Source organism: Lepidochelys olivacea (assembly GCF_965140295.1).
Source record: "Lepidochelys olivacea isolate rLepOli2 genome assembly, chromosome: 3".
NCBI lineage: Eukaryota > Metazoa > Chordata > Testudines > Cheloniidae > Lepidochelys > Lepidochelys olivacea.
In genome coordinates, this window is record NC_140413.1 from 3766898 (window position 1) to 3783879 (window position 16982).

A 16982-nucleotide genomic window follows, 5' to 3' on the forward strand; every position below is an offset into this window, starting at 1 on the left:
CAGCAACAAGGGCCGGGTTCAGGATCTAGGGGTTCCATTCCAATAACACAACGCAAAACCGTCTCGAGCCCCCACCCAGTGACAAATATATACCACCCCCGCTGGGCGCCTCCAAGAGGCAGTACTTCCCCTCTCCCAAGCACAGAGTCTGAGTGTAACAAAAAGCCTTTTAATAACAGAGAGAAACCATGTGGCATTATGTTGGGGAAACACCACCAACAGGATTCATAACACAACCCATGAGCAAAAACCCACCCCAAGCAAATTGGGGCATGTCCTTTCCCTTTAGTTTTTGAGTCCAGCAACCCAAAATCACCCAAAGTCCCAAAAGTCCAACGACCCAAAAGTCTCTGTCCCTGGTCAGGGTAGCCCCAGAGTTCAAAAGTTTATCTGCAGAATTTTACCTCCCAACCTGGATGGAGATGGGGGTGGGGGGTTTCAGGGGCACCTTACGTGGTCCAAAGCTGATGGCCCCACCTCTCCATGGGGCTCCGCTCTGCCAGTCACCCCATGGGCTGCTCTAGGCATCCAACAAACGGCTCTGCTCCCCCAGCCGCTCCGCTCGCCGTCCCGCAAACTGCTCTGCTCCCCCAGCTGCTCCGCTCCGCTCCGCTCGCCGTCCCGCAAACGGCTCTGCTCCCCCAGCCGCTCCGCTCGCCGTCCCGCAAACTGCTCTGCTCCCCCAGCTGCTCCGCTCCGCTCCGCTCGCCGTCCCGCAAACGGCTCTGCTCCCCCAGCCGCTCCGCTCCGCTCCGCTCGCCGTCCCGCAAACGGCTCTGCTCCCCCAGCCGCTCCGCTCCGCTCCGCTCGCCGTCCCGCAAACTGCTCTGCTCCCTCAGCCGCTCCGCTCCGCTCGCCGTCCCGCAAACTGCTCTGCTCCCTCAGCCGCTCCGCTCCGCTCGCCGTCCCGCAAACTGCTCTGCTCCCCCAGCCGCTCCGCTCCGCTCGCCGTCCCGCAAACTGCTCTGCTTCCCCAGCCGCTCCGCTCCGCTCGCCGTCCCGCAAACGGCTCTGCTCCCCCAGCCGCTCCGCTCGCCGTCCCGCAAACGGCTCTGTTCCCCCAGCCGCTCCGCTCCGCTCGCCGTCCCGCAAACGGCTCTGTTCCCCCAGCCGCTCCGCTCCGCTCGCCGTCCCGCAAACGGCTCTGCTCCCCCAGCCGCTCCGCTCCGCTCGCCGTCCCGCAAACGGCTCTGTTCCCCCAGCCGCTCCGCTCCGCTCGCCGTCCCGCAAACGGCTCTGCTCCCCCAGCCGCTCCGCTCCGCTCGCCGTCCCGCAAACGGCTCTGCTCCCCCAGCCGCTCCGCTCGCCGTCCCGCAAACTGCTCTGCTCCTCCAGCCGCTCCGCTCCGCTCCCCCAGCCGCTCCGCTCCACTCGCCGTCCCGCAAACTGCTCTGCTCCTCCAGCCGCTCCGCTCCCCCAGCCGCTCCGCTCCGCTCGCCGTCCCGCAAACAGCTCTGCTCCCCCAGCCGCTCCGCTCCGCTCGCCGTCCCGCAAACGGCTCTGCTCCCCCAGCCGCTCCGCTCCGCTCGCCGTCCCGCAAACGGCTCTGCTCCCCAAGCCGCTCCGCTCCGCTCGCCGTCCCGCAAACGGCTCTGCTCCCGCAGCCGCTCCGCTCCGCTCGCCGTCCCGCAAACTGCTCTGCTCCTCCAGCCGCTCCGCTCGCCGTCCCGCAAACGGCTCTGCTCCCCCAGCCGCTCCGCTCCGCTCGCCGTCCCGCAAACTGCTCTGCTCCCCCAGCCGCTCCGCTCCGCTCCGCTCACCCTCCCGCAAACGGCTCTGCTCCCCCAGCCGCTCCGCTCCGCTCGCCGTCCCGCAAATGGCTCTGCTCCCCCAGCCGCTCCACTCCGCTCGCCGTCCCGCAAACGGCTCTGCTCCCCCAGCCGCTCCGCTCGCCGTCCCGCAAACGGCTCTGCTCCCCCAGCCGCTCCGCTCCACTCGCCGTCCCGCAAACGGCTCTGTTCCCCCAGCCGCTCCGCTCCGCTCGCCGTCCCGCAAACGGCTCTGTTCCCCCAGCCGCTCCGCTCCGCTCGCCGTCCCGCAAACGGCTCTGCTCCCCCAGCCGCTCCGCTCCGCTCGCCGTCCCGCAAACGGCTCTGCTCCCCCAGCCGCTCCGCTCCGCTCGCCGTCCCGCAAACTGCTCTGCTCCCCCAGCCGCTCCGCTCCGCTCCGCTCGCCGTCCCGCAAACTGCTCTGCTCCCCCAGCCGCTCCGCTCCGCTCGCCGTCCCGCAAATGGCTCTGCTCCCCCAGCCGCTCCGCTCTGCTCCGCTCGCCGTCCCGCAAACTGCTCTGCTCCCCCAGCCGCTCCGCTCCGCTCGCCGTCCCGCAAACGGCTCTGCTCCCCCAGCCACTCCGCTCCGCTCGCCGTCCCGCAAACTGCTCTGCTCCCCCAGCCGCTCCGCTCGCCGTCCCGCAAACGGCTCTGCTCCCCCAGCCGCTCCGCTCCGCTCGCCGTCCCGCAAACGGCTCTGCTCCCCCAGCCGCTCCGCTCCGCTCGCCGTCCCGCAAACTGCTCTGCTCCCCCAGCCGCTCCGCTCCGCTCCGCTCGCCGTCCCGCAAATGGCTCTGCTCCCCCAGCCGCTCCGCTCTGCTCCGCTCGCCGTCCCGCAAACTGCTCTGCTCCCCCAGCCGCTCCGCTCCGCTCGCCGTCCCGCAAACGGCTCTGCTCCCCCAGCCGCTCCGCTCCGCTCGCCGTCCCGCAAACGGCTCTGCTCCCCCAGCCGCTCCGCTCCGCTCGCCGTCCCGCAAACGGCTCTGCTCCCCCAGCCGCTCCGCTCCGCTCGCCGTCCCGCAAACGGCTCTGCTCCCCCAGCCGCTCCGCTCCGCTCGCCGTCCCGCAAACGGCTCTGCTCCCCCAGCCGCTCCGCTCGCCGTCCCGCAAACGGCTCTGCTCCACCAGGTGCTCCCCCATATATCTTCAGGCCCCCCCCACTACTTAACACAACACTCAGTGATTTCAGCTTGTACTAGGGGAGCCTCAGTGCTGGTGCACCATTAGCCCAAAGTGAATTCAGCTCAGCAGCCTGTAACCAGACTCCTAATAGAATCAAAATTAGCTCTGATATTCCACAGTGGAGAGAGGAGGAAGTGTAATTAGCATGTAAGGCATTCACCAGGGGGCCCATGCCACCAAGTATCCATATCTGTTCCCAGTCTCTCTCAATTCACAGAGTTTTGGAACCCATGTCCCTTGCCTATCGAGTGCTACTTAGTTCATGGCGAGTCCCTCCATCATAACAAAAGGCCAAGTACAGTTCCACTGTCCTTGATTCCCATAATCAGGGTAATAACAATTTATTCTTCCTGCCCCAATAACAGAGACACTGGGGATCCCACAGCAGCCAAAGTGACCATTTGGGCAGCTATGGGCTCATGCTAGGCGGGGTGGGTGTGCCTATGCAAATGAGATCGGCCCCTGAAGTTCTTTTCCACAACTTGCCACACCTCACCATCAGATGTCAGGGTGGAGCTCATCCTGACTCTTCTTACACAAACCTCTTTATGCTTCTTTGCAGTTTCTAGTCCCTCTGCTGGCCAGTTGGGCCATTTTATTTCCTCAGCAGCCTTAAGAACGGCTAGCATGTGTGCTGCTCCAATAACAACTAGGTGGTCTAAGATCTTTGTTTTGTTGGGGACATTTCCGATAACACTTTATTTACCAAATCTATTGGTAGTTGAAAGTTTTTCAATATATCTAGACCTATTATTCCATTGCCATCTGAATTCATCACAGCAGAGGCACCGACTCCGTGGGTGCTCTGGGGCTGGAGCACCCACTGAAAAAAACTGGGGTGCTCAGCACCCACTAGCACCAATCAGCTGTTTATGGAGTCCCGCGGGCCCCATCAGGTGTTTCGGCGGGGCCGCAGGGAGGGCTGATCAGCTGTCTTGGCAAGGCCGGGAGCCGCTGATCAGCTGTTTCCAGCAGCGTGGCCAAAACAGCTGTTTCTGGCCGTGCTGATCAGCTGTTTTGGCCACCAGCCAATCAGCTGTTTCGGCGACTGGGACCCTGCTCCTGTGGGAGGGAGTGACTGACCCCACCACCCAGCACTGCTGTCTCCCTGCCTCCTCCTCCTGTCTGCTTCTTGTGGGCAGGCGTGTTTGGTGTGACTGCAGCTCCCAGTCTGGCTTCGACCTCCCCCAAGTAAAGGCGGCAGCAGCAGCTGGCAAGTGTATTTCAGCCAGGCCTCCGTGGGGGAGGCAGGAGCCTGCTTGGGGGGCAGGAGGAAACCCGCCCCCCCAACACGAGCTGGCAGAGCGGAGCGGGTTGGGGCCGGGTTCATAGGCGCTGACTTCTACTGGCGCCATTGGGCGCTCGACCCCTCTCTGCCCCGGGCCCCACCCTGGCTCCACCCTTTCCCCGCCCCCTCCTGTCCCCACTCCAACCCCTTCCCCAAAGTCTCCGCCCCTCCCTGCCAAATCTCCACCCCAGCCCCGCCTCTTCCCCTGGGCGCACCATGTTCCCACTCCTCCCCCCTCCCTCCCGGAGCTTGCTACAGCTGTTTGGCGGTGGCAACTGCTGGGAGGCGGTGGAAGAGCGGGGATGCAGTGCATTCGGGCGAGGAGGCGGAGGTGAGGTGAGGCAAGGTGCAGGGCCGGCTCTAGGTTTTTTGCCGCCCCAAGCAAAAAAATGGTTGGCTGCCCCCTCTTTTTTTTGGCTTTTACATGTTCGCACTTTGCAATGTTTTTTGTTTTGTTTTGTTTTGGCTGTTTAAAATTTAAAAAAAACGAGAACAGAGAATTTGTAGGTAGTGAACTAAAACGATTTCCCACTCGTGTACTCATTTAATTTTAGCAACGTCACAACTACAAACAATTTGGGTTCAGCTAGACACTGTAATGAAAAACGTTAGTGTCTTCCGGTGCCAGCAGTTTTTCCTAAATGAAAAAAAACGTCTATGCACTGAATGTTTCTGGTTTTTCTACTTGCGTCGTCTTTTAATAATTCAGTGAAATCTAAATTTTTTGCAGTGGTCCTTTCAACTGAAATGAACGCGAGAACTGACAAACCATTTTGAGACATTTTTGAGTAATTTCAGCTTTGAGACACTGCGCTCACCAGAAGCCACTCGTCCTGGTAATGTTAAACAAATGCATAATGCTAGAGCAGTGTTTGGAGTGAGGTGCTGGGGGCTGTACATCCCGCCCAGGGGCCCCCAGCCCGATCTCAGACCCGTCCCCACCCCCGCAGAGGGGACAGTAACCGACAGAGCGGCTGGGGGGCGGCTCAGCCGCGGGGAGGGGGGCGGACCAAGGACGCCCGCCAGTGCCGAGCCGCCCGGGGCAGCGGGTCCCTTACTGGCCTCAGGTCCTGCCCCGATCCCGGGTTTTGGGCTTCTCCACCGCCTGTGACACGTGCGGCAGGGGCAGGCGGCGGGGAGGAGCCGCATCGCCCAGCTCTCCCGGCGGCGGGAGGCCAAGGCAGGGACCGCCCCCAGGCTGGGGCCCCTGTGCTGAGCCTGCTGGCCTGCCCCACGCAGGGGCTCATTGGTTGAGTGAGCGGGGCCGGAGGAAAAAAAAGGGTGACCGGAACGCCGCCCCTGGAAATGTGGAGCCCCAAGCACATGCTTGCTTTGCTGGTGCCTAGAGCCGGTCCGGGCGGGGCGTGGAGCTTGGCTGCCAGTGGTTGCACAGTACCCACTAATTTTTCCTCGTGGGTGCTCCAGCACCTATGGCCGGGTTGCTCCGCTTCTTGCCACCCGGTGATTGCGGGGCGGCCTCAACCCTGCGCTCACGGGGCGGCAGGAAGTGGAGTGACCCGGCCCCAGCCTGCTCCGCTCTGCTCCCCTGGCTTCCAGCCTTGTGACTTGGGGGGCAAGGGGGAACTGCCCCCCAGCACTCACCGGTGGCATGGTTGGGAGCGGGCTGGGGTCGGGATGCTTCACTTCCCGCCGCCCGGTGAGTGCAGGGCATGCCCGACCCCTGCTGCAGTCCCCTGGGATGTAGCTCAGGGGAAGGGATGGAGTGGGGGTGGGGTTGGGGCAGAGCAGGGGTGGGGGCTTTGGGGAAGAGGCGGGGGCAGCTTTCCTGGCCAGCTGAGCCGGCCAGGGGATCGGGCTGGGCAATGGCATAGTGTGTGGATCAGCCCAGTGGTATGCCTAGCTGGTGGTTTTTTCATGCCCATGTGTCTGCAGCTTCAAGTGGCAGGAATGTGTGTCTCTGCTTCTCCACCCCCCACCTCCCTGGCGTCTGGGGAGGGGCGCGGGATGCTTCCTGCCCCTACCTAGCATCACCTCTGGTCTTCACTCGGCTTCAAGATTTCTTCCTCTAGCATATCTTTATGTCTTTGACCTCCATCCTGTATTTCATAGGGAAATCCAGCAAATTCTTCTGGATTCATGCATTCTTTTATTAAAGCTGAGTGGTCACTCCCTGTTAACCCAGCATTCCTGATGCCTGGGCTAACCATCCAACCACTGGACTCCTCTTTAAAAAAACCATGGATTTTCCTAAGGCCCTAATTTGTTCCAGGGTATACGGTCTTTCTTCTCTTTCTTCCTCTCCTCCTTCCTGATTTCCTTGTGCAGTGCTTTTAGTCACTACTAGTGGTAATGATTGGAGTCAGAGGAGATGGTCTTTGTAATTCTTCTAATTCTTTTCTTAATGAACTAGAACAGGGGAGGGAAAACTACGCTCCCTGCAGCTCCCATTGGCCGGGAACAGGGAACCGTGGCCAATGGGAGCTCTGGGGGAGGTACCCGCAGGCAAGGGCAGCCTGTGGAGCCCTCTGCTCACCACCCCCATCCCCCCCGGGCCACAGAGACGTGGTGCTGGCTGCTTCTGGGAGCGGCGCAGGGCCAGGGCAGGCAGGGCGCCTGCCCTGGCCCCTGTGCATGCTGCTGCTGCCCCAGAGCCACTCCAGGTAAGTGACGCCGGGCCGGAGCCCCCACCCCGACCCCTTCCTGCACCCCGCACCCCAATCCCCTGCCCTGAGCCACTTCCTGCACACCGCACCCCCTCCCACACCCCAACCCCCTGGCCTGAGCCTCCTAGCCCTCTGCCGTGTCCTTCCTGCACCCCAACCCCTTGCCCTGAGCCCCTTCCTGCACACCGCACCCCCTCCCGCACCCCAACCCCCTGCCCTGAGCCTCCTAGCCCTCTGCCATGTCCTTCCTGCACCCCAACCCCTTGCCCTGAGCCCCTTCCTGCACACCGCATCCCCTCCCACACCCCACACTCCCTCCCGCACCCCAACCCCCTGCCCCAGCCCTACATTCATGGCCTTGCATGCAATTTCCCCACCCAGATGCGGTCCTTGGGCCAAAAAGTTTGCCCACCCCTGAACTATACGGTCATGGGAGAAGTTCCTTAGACTAGTCATAACAACAAGGAGAATCTAGATCCTCCTCATCTGACTCCACTTCTTCACCACTCCCAGACTTTACTGTTGCTATTTACCCCTGTACTTGCTCTTAATTCCTCTTGTAGTGCACCTAGTTGTCTTTTACAGGCTGCGTGAGGTATACCTTTTTTTCATCTGCATCTGAGATGCAGCTCTCATTGCAGCTTGCTTAGCTTTTGTTTTTTTGTGTCCATTCTTCTGTTTCTTGAACCAATTTCTCCTGTTCTCTTTTTATTTCATTCAGCTCACTTTGTGAATCAGTAATAGTCACTCTTAATATATCAGCTTCTGCTTTTAAAGTAACTACATCTTTATCCTTTGTCCTTTGTCTCCTTTTCCTGTCTTAATTCCTGTATTTCTTTTATTAATTGATCTATTTCTACATCCAGGGTCTTGGCTAGAAACTATAGCCCTTATAAAGCAGCTTGCTTTTTTTCCTCTTTACTGGGTTCTCCTGAGAAAATTCCTTTTTTCTTAGGTTGGACCCATTGTTTACACAGTTGCTGGTAAGCACCAGGCCCAATGAACGTGCCTCCTTTCCAAGGACCATGTTCTGTCTTTTTAATAAAATCTTCTAAGTTGTTTCTCAACGTTATTTCTAAAGTGCTATCCTGCCTCAGTTTCCCTTTTGCTGGCATATTAATTTCTATTTAAACCACTTTCGCTAGGTGGAAATCTAGGTTGCAATCCTTGATTTACACCGTCTACAAAGCGTTTTTATTCTAAAGTTCGTACAGAAATTTTTTTTTTCCCTCTTGGGATAAAATCTGCCTCCCTCTAGCCTCTGCCTTTGGTGCCCGATTCTGTTTCCCATGGACCTCCTTCTTTGTTTAATCCTAAGGATGTTTTTTTTTAAAATTACTGACCCTTCCACCAGTCCTAATTATTATTCTAGGCTCCCTAATTTTATTAGAGTGATCGGCTCCGGCCTCAGTTACCCTACTGACCCTTCTACCAGCTTTCAGCCATTTATCTGGGCTTCCTAATTTCTTTTAGGATTATGGTTCCAGCGTCAGTATAAATAGCAGAAATACCTCTTTAAATCGTATAGCAAAAGTTCTCACCTTGAGTTACTTCCCCTTCGCGTGCTTTATGAAACTGGTTTTCAAAATAATTCATTAAAATACTGTAAACAAAACCACAAATTTTACTGCTTAGTGTCAATCGTTCTCTTATCCAGTGGGGGAACTATACCTTCCTTTAGGCTTTAAATAGCGCCTCGAGCCCACCCAGGGACACCAAGCTGTTACCCCAAAAATTGCACCCAAGGCACCCCAATAAGGGCCAGCCTATAACTGTAAACTAATTGTCAATTTGGCCCATTTCAGTGGGAAACAAGGGGTGGCCCGCCTTTGAGGAATTGCCCGCGTTTTACTAGGGAATTTGTCTCTGAACCTCAGAGGACTCCCCAGAACAGACTATTTCTGTTAACCTGTGAGAGGACATGGACACAGCCTTCCACTCAAACAAGCCTTCCGCTCAAACGGTCAAACAGTAATTCTTTGAAAACAAAATAATCTTTATTTAAAGGAAATAATCAGTTACAAAATGTTTAATAATCAAGAAAGACTACACTGTAATACATGACATGTAACAGAATTGCTTTGCATTTAGGAATCATATATTAAGGCGATGCAATAGACTACACAGACTACTGCCGGAGACCGGGGTCAGGGTGCCAGGGCTTCCCCTGCCTGGTGCTTTTGACAGTGTACGGGTCGGGGCGCGGGGGCTTCCCCCACCGTGCCCACACGGCGCTACTTCCGGGAAGCGGGGGCTTCCAGGCCACGGTGCTTGTCTGCTGGGGGTGGGGTGCCCATTTTTCCAGGGCCCCCCAATTGACCAGGGCCCCTGGGCATGGGTCCCGTGGGCCCATTGTCTAATCTGTCACTGGTCACGCCTAGTTTTGTGGGAGAGCCCCATGCTGGCTTCCTTCAGGAAACCCAACTGAAACCTTCTTGGTCTCTTGCAACCTATGGTGTCTCATGGACCCGTATGGCCAGCGTTCCCCTTTCCCTGGGACCACCATGTTTGAAAGGACGTTCAGCAAGGTCTTTTGGCAATTTGGCCTTTTGTAGGAGTCAGGAGTTCTGCATGGTCTGCCAGTAAGTGATACAGAGTAAGTCACCTCCCCTTTCTGTCCCTTGGTTGTACTGTCTGTAGAATAGGGATGAGGATACTGACCTACCTCACAGGGGTGTCGTAAGGTCTAATTAACCAACGTGTATTTCATCTTTTGGTGAAAGCTGCTCTAAAAATGCAAAGTCCTGTATTATTAATTATTATTTATTTGTTGTTATTTATTCATCCCTGTTTTATTTCATTATATGCCTGTAGTCTGATGGGGAAATCCTTCCAGAATCGAAGGACCAAATTCAGCCCCCACTGAAGTCAATGGGAGTTACTACCACTTACGCTGAGGCTAAATACAGCCCTAAATGAGAAGGGATTTAAGCATTTAAACCTACCACCATATCATGGAAAAATGTTAAAATCCGAAACACTTGCTACTACATTGGGATCCTCTGCCACCAGCGCAGACGACTCTGTCCCCTGCACGGCGTGTTTGGGAGAGTTATAGTCTGGCAATCTGAGCACAGGACTGGGAGCCGGGAATGCCTGCGATCTGATCTCAGCTCTGTCACTGGCTCTGTGTGTCCCTGGGAAAGCCATTTTTGCCGCTCTATGCCTCAGTTTCCTTGTCTGTACAGTAGGAATAACAGTGACATCACTCCAAGGGGTGGATGTAATGACTGATGGTTTGTTTGTAAAGCAGAAGAGGAAAAGCAGATTGTGCTTTTGCCATGGCACATGTGGGCACAGTCCCTGCTGTACCCTGTTCTCCAGGCTGGCGGGCCTTGCCATTAGCCATGGTGCAGCTTTTAGGTTGGCTGGCTGACAGACATCCTTTGGGCTCTTTTACAGTCTAGGTCAGAGGTGGGCAAACTACGGCCTGCGAGCCACATCTGGCCCGCGGAACCGTCCTGCCCGGCCCTTGAGCTCCCAGCTGGGGAGGCTCGCCCCCCCCGCTCTCCCACGTCCCTCGCCGCCTCAGCTCGCCGTGCTGCCAGCGTTCTGGGCGGCGGGACAGCGTGGCGGTGGCTGGCTCTGGCCGGGGGGACGCGGTTGCCAGTCCTGGTGCTCTGAGCAGCATGGTAAGGGGGCGGGGAGCGGGGAGGTTGGATAAGGGGCAGGTAGTCCTGGGGGGCAGTCAGGGGACAGGGAACAGGGGGCGGTTGGATAGGCGTGGGAGTCCCGCGGGGGCCTGTTGGTGGGCGGGGGTGTGGATACGGGTCGGGGCAGTCAGAGGACGGGGGGGACGGGACGGGGGGAGTTGGGAAGTGGGAGGGGGTGGGTAGGGGGCAGGGGCCAGGCTGTTTGGGGGGCACAGCCTTCCCTACCGGGCTCTCCATACAGTTTTGCAACCCCAATGTGGCCCTCGGGCCAAAAAGTTTGCCCACCCCTGAACTGGGTGCTCCCAGCATCGCCCCACACTTTGCCGGGTGCGGTACTCGGTTTATCATGGTGCAAGGGGCACCATGGTGCCGGGCTCATGCTCGAAAGGGGCCCTGGCCTGGCCAGGCGCTGGTGCTGCAGCCGAGCCGGGGTGCTGGTTCCTCTTCACCCCGTCCCCACCCTCCCTCCCTTCCCCGCTCCTCTCGGCAGGCCAGCCCAGGGCTCCCCCCTGGCCTGCCCCCTCAGCCCGGGCACCCAGCGCTCCCTCCCCGCCGCCCGCCTCGGCTCCGGGGGAGCCGGGGCTGGGCACGGGGCTGGCATCTACAGGGGGAGAGGCGGTGGGAGAGCGATCAGCGCGGGGGGGGGCGACCCCAAGCCCGGCCCCCCTCTGCCCGGCCGCCTCCCACCTGCGAGTTCGTCGCCGCTCGACCGGCCGGAGCCCTTTTTGGCCCCCCCAAATCTTGGCGCCCTAGGCGGCCGCCGCATGGTTCCACCGGCCCGGGGTGCCCCCAGCCAGGATTTTCACTCCTGCCCCATCTCCGCCACCGGCGCCCACCCATGGGGGAGACCCAGCGCCCCCTGCCCCATTTCCCCCACCGGCGCCCACCCATGGGGGAGACCCAGCGCCCCCTGCCCCATTTCCCCCACCGGCGCCCACCCCTGGGGGAGACCCAGCGCCTCTTGCCCCATTTCCCCCACCGGCGCCCACCCATGGGGGAGACCCAGCACCCCCTGCCCCATTTCCCCCACCGGCGCCCACCCGTGGGGGAGACCCAGCGCCCCCTGCCCCATTTCCCCCACCGGCGCCCACCCCTGGGGGAGACCCAGCGCCTCTTGCCCCATTTCCCCCACCGGCGCCCACCCATGGGGGAGACCCAGCACCCCCTGCCCCATTTCCCCCACCGGCGCCCACCCGTGGGGGAGACCCAGCGCCCCCTGCCCCATTTCCCCCACCGGCGCCCACCCCTGGGGGAGACCCAGCGCCTCTTGCCCCATTTCCCCCACCGGCTCCCACCCCTGGGGGAGACCCAGCGCCCCCTGCCCCATTTCCCCCACCGGCGCCCACCCATGGGGGAGACCCAGCGCCCCCTGCCCCATTTCCCCCACCGGCGCCCACCCATGGGGGAGACCCAGCGCCCCCTGCCCCATTTCCCCCACCGGCGCCCACCCATGGGGGAGACCCAGCGCCCCCTGCCCCATTTCCCCCACCGGCGCCCACCCATGGGGGAGACCCAGCGCCCCCTGCCCCATTTCCCCCACCGGCGCCCACCCATGGGGGAGACCCAGCGCCTCTTGCCCCATTTCCCCCACCGGCGCCCACCCATGGGGGAGACCCAGCGCCCACCCATGGGGGAGACCCAGCGCCTCTTGCCCCATTTCCCCCACCGGCGCCCACCCATGGGGGAGACCCAGCGCCCCCTGCCCCATTTCCCCCACCGGCGCCCACCCATGGGGGTGACCCAGCGCCTCTTGCCCCATTTCCCCCACCGGCGCCCACCCATGGGGGAGACCCAGCGCCCCCTGCCCCATTTCCCCCACCGGCGCCCACCCATGGGGGAGACCCAGCACCCCCTGCCCCATTTCCCCCACCGGCGCCCACCCATGGGGGAGACCCAGCGCCCATCCATGGGGGAGACCCAGCGCCCCCTGCCCCTTCCTCCCACCAGCACCCCTGGGGAAGGCTTGAGCACCCCGGCCCACCTGTGGTTCAGGCCCAGTGGGGAGCTGCACCTGTCAAGCTGCAGCCAGGTGTGACCTGGCCCAGTTCGGTTTGGAGAACAGGAGCAGATGGACAGCAGGGGTTGGCTTTGGGGTGGGCCCGAGAGTGGTCTGGCTGCAGATTCGGGGGGAGGGGTCTGGTTCAGGAATAGAGGTCCAGGAGGAGCCCTGTTCTGGTAGGCGGTGGGGAGGTTCAGGTTGAGAGGGGCTAGTTCAGAGAGGGGTCTGATCCAGTTTGGGCTGGAAGGAGGATTTGGTCCAGTTTGGGGGCTTTGGTCTGCAGAGGGATGCGGGTCTGGTCCAGTTCGGGGGGTTCAGTCTGGGGAAGGATGTGGGTCTGGTCCATTTTGGCCTGGGGAGGGACGTGGGTCTGGTTCAATTTGGTCTGGAGGGGGACACAGGTGTGGCCTGATTTGGCGGGTTGGCCCAGTCTTTTGGGGGCGCAGTTGGTCCTGATCCTAGTCTCTGTGCCTCTCTGCCGGGAGGGAAGGAAGGACTAGCACGACTAGTATGAATAATGAATAATGCTGTAAATAAAATGTAATACAAGTTTTTTGTATTTTTATTGTTGAAATGTTTGAAACAGTTTTTTAAATTGGCCTTAATTTCATCCAATAATTAAATTCAAGCCCTGGTAGTTCATACGAGAAACATGAAGGATGAGCTAGTCTGACGGTTCCCGCTTAGTGGGAGCAGCACATAGCTCGTGGTTTGCCAGCTTTGGCTTTTGTTCGCTCTTTGTACCCTCCGTGTTTTATTTTGTATTTTTTTCTTTTAGAATTTATTTGATGTACACTTCTGTGTATCTGTTTGCCTTGGGGCTGCCATTGCTGGTACCCTAACGGCAGCTACCTCCGCCTGCAACTTAAACTTGTAAATAAAATCTGTGCAGCTCTGTGCTGTGTCAAAGACAACTCCCGTGTTGATCTCCCGTCTTCTACGCCTGTTCCCCAGGGGGGCCCACAAAAATATTTGGAGCTGGGCCCACAAAAAGTTAATCCGGCTGTGATAAATGAAGGGAAGGAGGGGTAGCTCACCCAGCCAGCCAGTTAGCTATCAAATCCCTGTTAGTAGCTATTCTCTACTTGCTTTACCTATAAAGGGGTAACAAGTCCACAGGTAAAAGGAAGGGACTGGGCACCTGACCAAAAGAACCAATAGGAGGGCTAGAACTTCTTAAAATTGGGAAAAAACTTTCCCTTTGTCTGTCTGTTGTTGTCCTCCGGAGAGAGGAGACAGAGCAGCAATGCTGTAAGAAGCTAAACCAGGTATGAAAAATCATGAAATCATACCTAGGAATTGCTTATCTGAAACCCCAGATATGTAAGTAAATCAGGGAATTTCTAGGAAGATGCAATTAGGGTTATTTCTTTTATTTCTTATTGGCTTGTGGACTCCTCTGTGCTGTGCCTGGAGGATCTGAGGGTGGCAGTGGGTGAGGGGCTTCTGAAAATATTCCGGTTCAATGAGGCAGCCACCTGCCACTGCTGCCTTGGCAGGCTGGTGAAGCCAACCTGGTCTGGATACAATTAACTTAGGCTTGAATAGAGACTGGGAGTGGCTTAGTCATTATGCAAGGTAGCCTATTTCCCCTTGTTTTTTCCTACCCTCCTCCCCCCCGATCATCTTGTTAAACCCTGGATTTGTGCTGGAAATGGCCCACTTTGATTATCATACACATTGTAAGGAGAGTGATCACTTTAGATAAGCTATTACCAGCAGGAGAGTGGAGTGGGAGGAAGTATTTTTTCATGCTTTGTGTGTATATAATAAGATCTTCTACACTTCCCACAGTATGCATCCGATGAAGTGAGCTGTAGCTCACGAAAGCTCATGCTCAAATAAATTGGTTAGTCTCTAAGGTGCCACAAGTACTCCTTTTCTTTTTGGTTAAAAGATAGGAAACAAAGGGTAGGAATAAATGGTCATTTCTCAGAATGGAGAGAGGTAAATAGTGGTGTCCCCCAGGGGTCTGTGCTGGGCCCAGTCCTATTCAACATATTCATAAATGATCTGGAAAAAGGGGTAAACAGCAAGGTGGCAAAATTTGCAGATGATACAAAACTACTCATATAGTTAAGTCCCAGGCAGACTATGAAGAGCTACAAAAAGATAAAATGGCATCCGATGAAGTGAGCTGTAGCTCACGAAAGCTTATGCTCAAATAAATTGGTTAGTCTCTAAGGTGCCACAAGTCCCCCTTTTCTTTTTGCGGATACAGACTAACACGGCTGCTACTCTGAAAAATGGCGGATGAAATTCAATGTTGATAAATGCGGAATGCACGTTGGAAAACATAATCCCAGCTATATATATAAAATGATGGGGTCTAAATTAGCTGTTACCACTCAAGAAAGAGATCTTGGAGTCATTGTGGATAGTTCTCTGAAAACATCCACTCAGTGTGCAGCGGCCGTCAAAAAGCGAACAGAATGTTGGGCATCATTAAGAAAGGGAGAGATAAGAAGACAGAAAATACTATGTTGCCTCTATATAAATCCATGGGATGCCCACATCTTGAATACTGTATGCTGATGTGGTCGCCCCATCTCAAAAAAGATACATTGGAATTGGAAAAGGTACAGAAAGGGCAACAAAAATGATTAGGGTTATGGAACAGCTGCCGTATGAGGAGAGATTAATAAGACTGGGACTTCTGAATTTTGAAAAGAGACTAAAGGCGGATATGATAGAGGTCTATAAAATCATGACTGGTATAGAGAAAGTAGATAGAGAAGTGTTGTTTACTCCTGTTCATAACACATTAACTAGGGGTCACCAAATGAAATAAATAGGCAGCAGGTTTAAAACAAGCAAAGGGAAGTATTTTTTCACACAATGTTAAGTCGACCTGTGGAACTCCTTGCCAGAGGATGTTGTGAAGGCCAAGACTATAGCAGGGTTCAAAAAAGAACTAGATAAGTTCATGGAGGATAGGTCCATCAGTGGCTATTAGCCAGGCTGGGCAGGGATGGTGTCCCTAGCCTCTGTTTGGCAGGAGCTGGGAATGGGGAACAGGAGATGGATCACTGGATGATTCTCTGTTCTGTTCATTCCCTCTGGGGCACCTGGCACTGGCCGCTGTGGGAAGACCGGACCCTGGGCTAGATGGACCTTTGACCCTGTATGGCTTTTCGCATGAGTTGTTGGGGTAGGGGAAGTTTGCAGTTGTGTCGCAGGGCCAGGCAACTGGGGCTTATGGTGCCACCATCACCAGACAGGAGTGGGGCGCAGCAGAGGGTTCCCGAGTAGATGCCTTGGGCATGCACGATTCGGTTTAGAGTGAGCCGCTGCCTTGCTGACTCCACTAAGGCGCGCCACAGACTCCCTGGCACATTGGCTGTGCCATGGAAGGCTTGGGCTGCAGCACTCAGGTGCTGTCCAGCCGGCTGCTGTTCTACGCTCACGTGCTCTCGGTTCCCCTGTACGCTGGTGAGCGCCGGTTGTGGCGAGCAGGGCAGAGAGGAACCTGAGTGCCAGCTCACCAGGGTGCAGCGTTACTAAGGGCGGCATGGATGCGTTCCCTGGCGCTTTGGAATCCGTGACTCCCCCTCCTGCTGGACTCGCAGACAGAAGGGCTGCAGAAGGGCCTGTCCAGGAACTCTGAGGAGCGGATCACGGCCTGGAGCCTCTGCATCGCAGCCTGGCTGGAGGCCCAGCGCCCTTTGCCATGGACCCCAGCCAGTTTGTAGGGGCAGGAAGTGAAGAGGGAGCAGGAGCCACGCAGCTCTCTCTGCTCCCACTGCGCCGCTTCATTTTGCACACGCATGCACGCTGGCCATAACTGGGACACGGTGCCTTAGAGCAGTGGTCTCCAAAGTGGGGTGCGCCAGAGGATCCCAGGGGGTGCACGGACGGCACTCCGCCATTTTGCTTCTTCGGTGGCAGCTCTGCAGGCCTGCAGCAGGTCTTCCCTCCTTCTTCCTTCAGTGGCACACCTGCGGTAAGTCTTCCCCTCTCCTTTCTTCAGCAGTATCGTGGGGGTGCACGATCCAAAAACTTTGGAGACCACTGCCGTAGAGAGTTGGGATCCTGAAGAAAGAGTGGGATGTTGCAGGTGAGGTCGAGAGAAGGGGTGCGTTGAGGAGCAGGGAGATGTCAGATGGGAGGGAGGAGGGCTGCTGGGGGAAGAGTGAGGAACGAGCTGGCTGATGGGGGGAGGAGGGAGCAGGGACTGTGGGTGGGGAAGAAAGAATCAGGGGTGAGGGCTGGAATTAACTGGGACTTGGCTGGGCCACTGGCCCAAGTCAGGTTCTGGGGAGGCCAGAAGGAAGGGGCTGGAGCCTGCTGGAGAGAACAGACCTGACCCTTGCATGGGGCCTCTGAATACAGCCGGAACCTCACTACAAACCGTCTTGGGGCCAGTGTAAGGACACACTACCGGGCTTCTGGATAGACTTGATGTGAGCAGGCGGTCCCAGTAGAGACCAGAAAAAATGATCAAGCTCGAAGTAGGTGGGAGAGAGA